The sequence below is a fragment of the Salmo trutta genome, unplaced genomic scaffold (genome assembly GCF_901001165.1).
Source record: "Salmo trutta unplaced genomic scaffold, fSalTru1.1, whole genome shotgun sequence".
Lineage (NCBI taxonomy): Eukaryota > Metazoa > Chordata > Actinopteri > Salmoniformes > Salmonidae > Salmo > Salmo trutta.
This window is the reverse complement of record NW_021822319.1, coordinates 918,652-925,831: the sequence shown is the minus strand read 5'-3', so window position 1 is coordinate 925,831 and position 7,180 is coordinate 918,652. Positions and strand designations below refer to the sequence as shown.

At 55.7% G+C, this 7,180-nt stretch overlaps 1 long non-coding RNA gene across 1 annotated transcript in view; it reads right to left on the bottom strand.

The window, feature by feature from the left end:
* Positions 1–303: 303 nt before the first annotated feature.
* LOC115181722 (uncharacterized) overlaps positions 304–7,180 on the bottom strand; it is a 15,071-nt gene continuing 8,194 nt past the window's right edge. The window contains exon 2 of the long non-coding RNA XR_003873500.1: positions 304–377. This is a non-coding gene — a long non-coding RNA (uncharacterized LOC115181722). The remainder of the gene's footprint in view (positions 378–7,180) is intronic.

The following is a 7,180-nucleotide window of genomic DNA, read 5'->3' as shown; positions in this document are numbered from 1 at the left end:
GATACACTGATTACCCAGAACCTTGTTTATCAACCCTTAGATACACTGATTACCCAGAACCTTGTTTATCAACCCTTAGATACATATCACAGAGACAGTAAGATCAGAGTGGTGAGTGGCACAGCGGTCTAAAGCACTGCATCTCATTGCAAGAGGCGGCACTACAGACACCCTGGTTCGATTCCAGGTGTATCACAACCGACTGTGATTGGGAGTCCCGTAGGGCGGCGCACAATTGGCCCAGCGTCGTCCGGGTTTGGCCGGGGTAGGCCATCATTGTAAATAAGAATTTGTTCTTAACTGACCAATAGGCTACCTCCAGACCCTGTTCACTACCCTAACTACTCATCTACCTTATTTATCAACCAATAGGCTACCTCCAGCACCAGTAATAGCTCCTCCCTCCCCGTCTCTCATAGCTCCTCCCTCCCCGTCTCTCATAGCTCCTCCCTCCCCGTCTCTCATAGCTCCTCCCTCCCCGTCTCTCATAGCTCCTCCCTCCCCGTCTCTCATAGCTCCTCCCTCCCCGTCTCTCATAGCTCCTCCCTCCCCGTCTCTCATAGCTCCTCCCTCCCCGTCTCTCATAGCTCCTCCCTCCTCGTCTCTCATAGCCCTCCCTCATCTCTCATAGCTCCTCCCTCATCTCTCATAGCTCCTCCCTCATCTCTCATAGCTCCTCCCTCCTCATCTCTCATAGCTCCTCCCTCCTCATCTCTCATAGCTCCTCCCTCTAGCTCCATATCTTCATAGATCCCTCTGTAGTTGGAAATTACAGAAGGTAAGTGAACAGAGCTGTGGACGGATGGGCCCTGGTCAGAGGAGAGGACGGATGGGCCCTGGTCAGAGGAGAGGACGGATGGGCCCTGGTCAGAGGAGAGGACGGATGGGCCCTGGTCAGAGGAGAGGACGGATGGGCCCTGGTCAGAGGAGAGGACGGATGGGCCCTGGTCAGAGTAGAGGACGGATGGGCCCTGGTCAGTGTAGAGGACGGATGGGCCCTGGTCAGAGGAGAGGACGGATGGGCCCTGGTCAGAGGAAGGACGGATGGCCCTGGTCAGAGGAGAGACGGATGGGCCCCTGTCAGAGAGGACGGATGGGCCCTGGTCAGAGGAGAGGACGGATGGGCCCTGGTCAGAGGAGAGGACGGATGGGCCTGGTCAGAGGAGAGGACGGATGGGCCCTGGTCATGAGGAGAGGACGGATGGGCCCTGGTTCAGAGGAGAGGACGGATGGGCCCTGGTCAGAGGAGAGGACGGATGGGCCCTGGTCAGAGGAGAGGACGGATGGGCCCTGGTCAGAGGAGAGGACGGATGGGCCCTGGTCAGAGGAGAGGACGGATGGGCCCTGGTCAGAGGAGAGGACGGATGGGCCCTGGTCAGAGTAGAGGACGGATGGGCCCTGGTCAGAGGAGAGGACGGATGGCCCTGGTCAGAGGAGAGGACGGATGGGCCCTGGTCAGAGGAGAGGACGGATGGGCCCTGGTCAGAGGAGGAGGACGGATGGGCCCTGGTCAGAGGAGAGGACGGATGGGCCCTGGTCAGAGGAGAGGACGGATGGGCCCTGGTCAGAGGAGAGGACGGATGGGCCCTGGTCAGAGGAGAGGACGGATGGGCCCTGGTCAGAGGAGAGGACGGATGGGCCCTGGTCAGAGTAGAGGACGGATGGGCCCTGGTGAGAGTAGAGGACGGATGGGGCCCTGGTCAGAGGAGAGGACGGATGGGCCCTGGTCAGAGGAGAGGACGGATGGGGCCCTGGTCAGAGTAGAGGACGGATGGGCCCTGGTCAGAGGAGAGGACGGATGGGCCCTGGTCAGAGGAGAGGACGGATGGGCCCTGGTCAGAGTAGAGGACGGATGGGCCCTGGTCAGAGGAGAGGACGGATGGGCCCTGGTCAGAGGAGAGGACGGATGGGCCCTGGTCAGAGGAGAGGACGGATGGGCCCTGGTCAGAGGAGAGGACGGATGGGCCCTGGTCAGAGGAGAGGACGGATGGGCCCTGGTCAGAGGAGAGGACGGATGGTTACGTCCAAAACGGCACCCTATTCCCATTATAGTGCCCTATTTCTGACGAGGGCCCATAGGGTGAGCCAAAATAAGTGCACAATATAGGGATTAGGGTGCAATTTCGGGCCACGGCCGAGGAGACCAGTTGAGGTTCAAAGACATAGACCCTCAGAGGGCTGCAGAGGTTAACATCCAGGTCTGGAACACAGCCACAAGGCAGCAGGGTGGTAAAACTGGGCTCCAGAGATCCCATATCTGTCCTGCAACCTGCTGTGGCCAGCCGCCATTACAGCAGGGAGAGGACATACCAATACCACACACACACACACAGGATGTAGAAACACACACACACACACACACACACACACACACACACACCCCTACAGGGGCCCTTCAGAGAGGAGAGTCCCCAGTCTAGAACAGGGGCCCTGCAGAGAGGATAGTCCCCAGTCTAGAACAGGGGCCCTGCAGAGAGGAGAGTCCCCAGTCTAGAACAGGGGCCCTGCAGAGAGGATAGTCCCCAGTCTAGAACAGGGGCCCTGCAGAGAGGACACTGTCCAGCCTAGAACAGGGGCCCTGCAGAGAGTATAGTCCCCAGTCTAGAACAGGGGCCCTGCAGAGAGGAGAGTCCCCAGTCTAGAACAGGGGCCCTGCAGAGAGGACACTGCCCAGTCTAGAACAGGGGCCCCGCAGAGAGGAGAGTCCCCAGTCTAGAACAGGGGCCCTGCAGAGAGGACACTGCCCAGCCTATTCTCTCAATGTCTGGCTGCCGGGTTGAGCAGGGTTGAGCAGAGGCTGGTTAAGAGAACATGTGTTGGTCTGCCCAATGACAAGGCACCACTGTTTCCCTACAGAGAGACATGCAGTAGATTCCTCTGACTCACCTAGGGGGGGTCAAAGGTCAGAGCTCTGGACAGGAAGCAGAGGTTTAACAGGCTGTTCTTTACAACACACACAACATACAGGCTTCTCTCTCTGCTCTGGCTGTCCACAAACAGCAGATTCTGACCTCCACTGAGTGGGTCGGAACTGTGTGTGTGTGTGTGTGTGTGTGTGTGTGTGTGTGTGTGTGTGTGTGTGTGTGTGTGTGTGTGTGTAAGCACCCTTTCAGTTAAAGCTTAAATAAAATAGGAATTACAACAGGCCCTTCCTGATTCAAACTGATGAAATTAGCCTTTCCCATTAAACATTAACAACCCCATTGATGTTGGAAACCTTGTGAGGAGGAAGGCAGCTCTGTAAACACCATAAAACAGGGGGGAGACGGGGGAGGAGAGGGGGAGGAGAGGGGGAGGGTGAGGTGAACCTGTTTTCTAAACCCACCTACCGCTCACTCACTTATCAAATATTCAACATCTCCTGAGAATTGAATTTCATTCTGCCTCCCACCCAGCCGACACGGCAGCCGACACGGCAGCCGACACGGCAGCCGACACGGCAGCCGACACGGCAGCCGACACGGCAGCCGACACGGCAGCCGACACGGCAGCCGACACGGCAGCCGACACGGCGAGATGCTGCAGCTCAGCGCTGTCATGTGGGACCCCTGGTTGCTTTCCTCCTCTGGAAACATCCAAACACCTTCTGTACCCATCTGGGCTTTTCCTTGTGGAGTCAGAGTCCTAACGGTGCGGAGTCAGAGTCGTAACGGTGCGGAGTCAGAGTCGTAACGGTGCAGAGTCAGAGTCGTAACGGTGCGGAGTCAGAGTCGTAACGGTGCGGAGTCAGAGTCGTAACGGTGCGGAGTCAGAGTCGTAACGGTGCGGAGTCAGAGTCGTAACGGTACGGAGTCAGAGTCGTAACGGTACAGAGTCAGAGTCGTAACGGTGCGGAGTCAGAGTCGTAACGGTGCGGAGTCAGAGTCGTAACGGTGCGGAGTCAGAGTCGTAACGGTGCGGAGTCAGAGTCGTAACGGTGCGGAGTCAGAGTCGTAACGGTGCAGAGTCAGAGTCGTAACGGTGCAGAGTCGTAACGGTGCAGAGTCGTAACGGTGCAGAGTCGTAACGGTGCAGAGTCGTAACGGTGCAGAGTCAGAGTCGTAACGGTGCAGAGTCAGAGTCGTAACGGTGCAGAGTCGTAACGGTTCAGAGTCAGAGTCGTAACGGTGCAGAGTCAGAGTCGTAACGGTGCAGAGTCGTAACGGTGCAGAGTCAGAGTCGTAACGGTGCAGAGTCGTAACGGTGCAGAGTCAGAGTCGTAACGGTGCAGAGTCGTAACGGTGCGGAGTCAGAGTCGTAACGGTGCAGAGTCCGAGTCGTAACGGTGCAGAGTCAGAGTCCTAACGGTGCAGAGTCGTAACGGTGCAGAGTCGTAACGGTGCAGAGTCCTAACGGTGCAGAGTCCTAACGGTGCAGAGTCAGAGTCGTAACGGTGCAGAGTCAGAGTCGTAACGGTGCAGAGTCGTAACGGTTCAGAGTCAGAGTCGTAACGGTGCAGAGTCGTAACGGTGCAGAGTCGTAACGGTGCAGAGTCGTAACGGTGCAGAGTCGTAACGGTGCAGAGTCCTAACGGTGCAGAGTCAGAGTCCTAACGGTGCAGAGTCCTAACGGTGCAGAGTCCTAACGGTGCAGAGTCAGAGTCCTAACGGTGCAGAGTCCTAACGGTGCAGAGTCGTAACGGTAGAGTCGAAACGATGTCTCTCTCCATTGAACTCATGTGTGTCTGTGAATCTGAGTCCCTGAATTCCTCAGACCTTAACAATGTATTGAGACTAGGTCAGTTAACCTGAGACTGTAGTTTTACTGGCTGCTCTGGAAAATGACCAGGCAGGTAGGTAGGTCACGTAGGTATTGGGCAACAGTACCATTCAATGAACAGGTCATTGTGATTGTTGTTCAAGGAAATGTGGAAACCCCCTCTCTGTTGCCATGAGGAAGTCTTCCATTTCAAGTGTCCACCCCTAGTCTGAGCGATGAGGCCAGCCAGGCACTGGTCTGAGCGATGAGGCCAGCCAGTCACTGGTCTGAGCGATGAGGCCAGCCAGTCACTGGTCTGAGCGATGAGGCCAGCCAGGCACTGGTCTGAGCGATGAGGCCAGCCAGTCACTGGTCTGAGCGATGAGGCCAGCCAGTCACTGGTCTGGGCGATGAGGCCAGCCAGTCACTGGTCTGAGCGATGAGGCCAGCCAGTCACTGGTCTGGGCGATGAGGCCAGCCAGGCACTAGTCTGAGCGATGAGGCCAGCCAGTCACTGGTCTGGGCGATGAGGCCAGCCAGTCACTGGTCTGAGCGATGAGGCCAGCCAGTCACTGGTCTGAGCGATGAGGCCAGCCAGTCACTGGTCTGAGCGATGAGGCCAGCTGGTCTGAGCGATGAGGCCAGCCAGGCACTAGTCTGAGCGATGAGGCCAGCCAGGCACTAGTCTGAGCGATGAGGCCAGCCAGGCACTGGTCTGAGCGATGAGGCCAGCCAGTCACTGGTCTGAGCGATGAGGCCAGCCAGGCACTGGTCTAGCTAGCTACCTCTGGCCTCCCCCCGTTTGTTGTCGGCTACCTGTGTGTGTGTGTGTGTGTGTGTGTGTGTGTGTGTGTGTGCGCAGCTTACCCTGTATTGATTGAAATGATCTCTATCAGAGGGTTCTTTCTAATCTTGGGCAGATCCAGTCTGGCTCCGCCGAGACGCTTCCCGTTGGCCTTCTTCTGCCCCAGCAGACGCACAGAGTGACCTTCACACACAACACACAGAAATACTGGTCAGGGCACCGAGTGACCTTCACACACAACACACAGAAATACTGGTCAGGACACCGAGTGAACTTCACACACAACACACAGAAATACTGGTCAGGACACCGAGTGACCTTCACACACAACACACAGAAATACTGGTCAGGACACCGAGTGACCTTCACACACAACACACAGAAATACTGGTCAGGACACCGAGTGACCTTCACACACAACACACAGAAATACTGGTCAGGACACCGAGTGACCTTCACACACAACACACAGAAATACTGGTCAGGGCACCGAGTGACCTTCACACACAACACACAGAAATACTGGTCAGGGCACCGAGTGACCTTCACACACAACACACAGAAATACTGGTCAGGGCACCGAGTGACCTTCACACACAACACACAGAAATACTGGTCAGGGCACCGAGTGACCTTCACACACAACACACAGAAATACTGGTCAGGGACACCGAGTGACCTTCACACACAACACACAGAAATACTGGTCAGGGCACCGAGTGACCTTCACACACAACACACAGAAATACTGGTCAGGACACCGAGTGACCTTCACACACAACACACAGAAATACTGGTCAGGACACCGAGTGACCTTCACACACAACACACAGAAATACTGGTCAGGGCACCGAGTGACCTTCACACACAACACACAGAAATACTGGTCAGGGCACCGAGTGACCTTCACACACAACACACAGAAATACTGGTCAGGACACCGAGTGACCTTCACACACAACACACAGAAATACTGGTCAGGGCACCGAGTGACCTTCACACACAACACACAGAAATACTGGTCAGGGCACCGAGTGACCTTCACACACAACACACAGAAATACTGGTCAGGGCACCGAGTGACCTTCACACACAACACACAGAAATACTGGTCAGGACACCGAGTGAACTTCACACATAACACACAGAAATACTGGTCAGGACACCGAGTGACCTTCACACATAACACACAGAAATACTGGTCAGGACACCGAGTGACCTTCACATAACACACAGAAATACTGGTCAGGGCACCGAGTGACCTTCACACACAACACACAGAAATACTGGTCAGGGCACCGAGTGACCTTCACACACAACACACAGAAATACTGGTCAGGGCACCGAGTGACCTTCACACACAACACACAGAAATACTGGTCAGGGCACCGAGTGACCTTCACACACAACACACAGAAATACTGGTCAGGGCACCGAGTGACCTTCACACACAACACACAGAAATACTGGTCAGGGCACCGAGTGACCTTCACACATAACACACAGAAATACTGGTCAGGACACCGAGTGACCTTCACACATAACACACAGAAATACTGGTCAGGACACCGAGTGACCTTCACATAACACACAGAAATACTGGTCAGGGCACCGAGTGACCTTCACACACAACACACAGAAATACTGGTCAGGGCACCGAGTGACCTTCACACACAACACACAGAAATACTGGTCAGG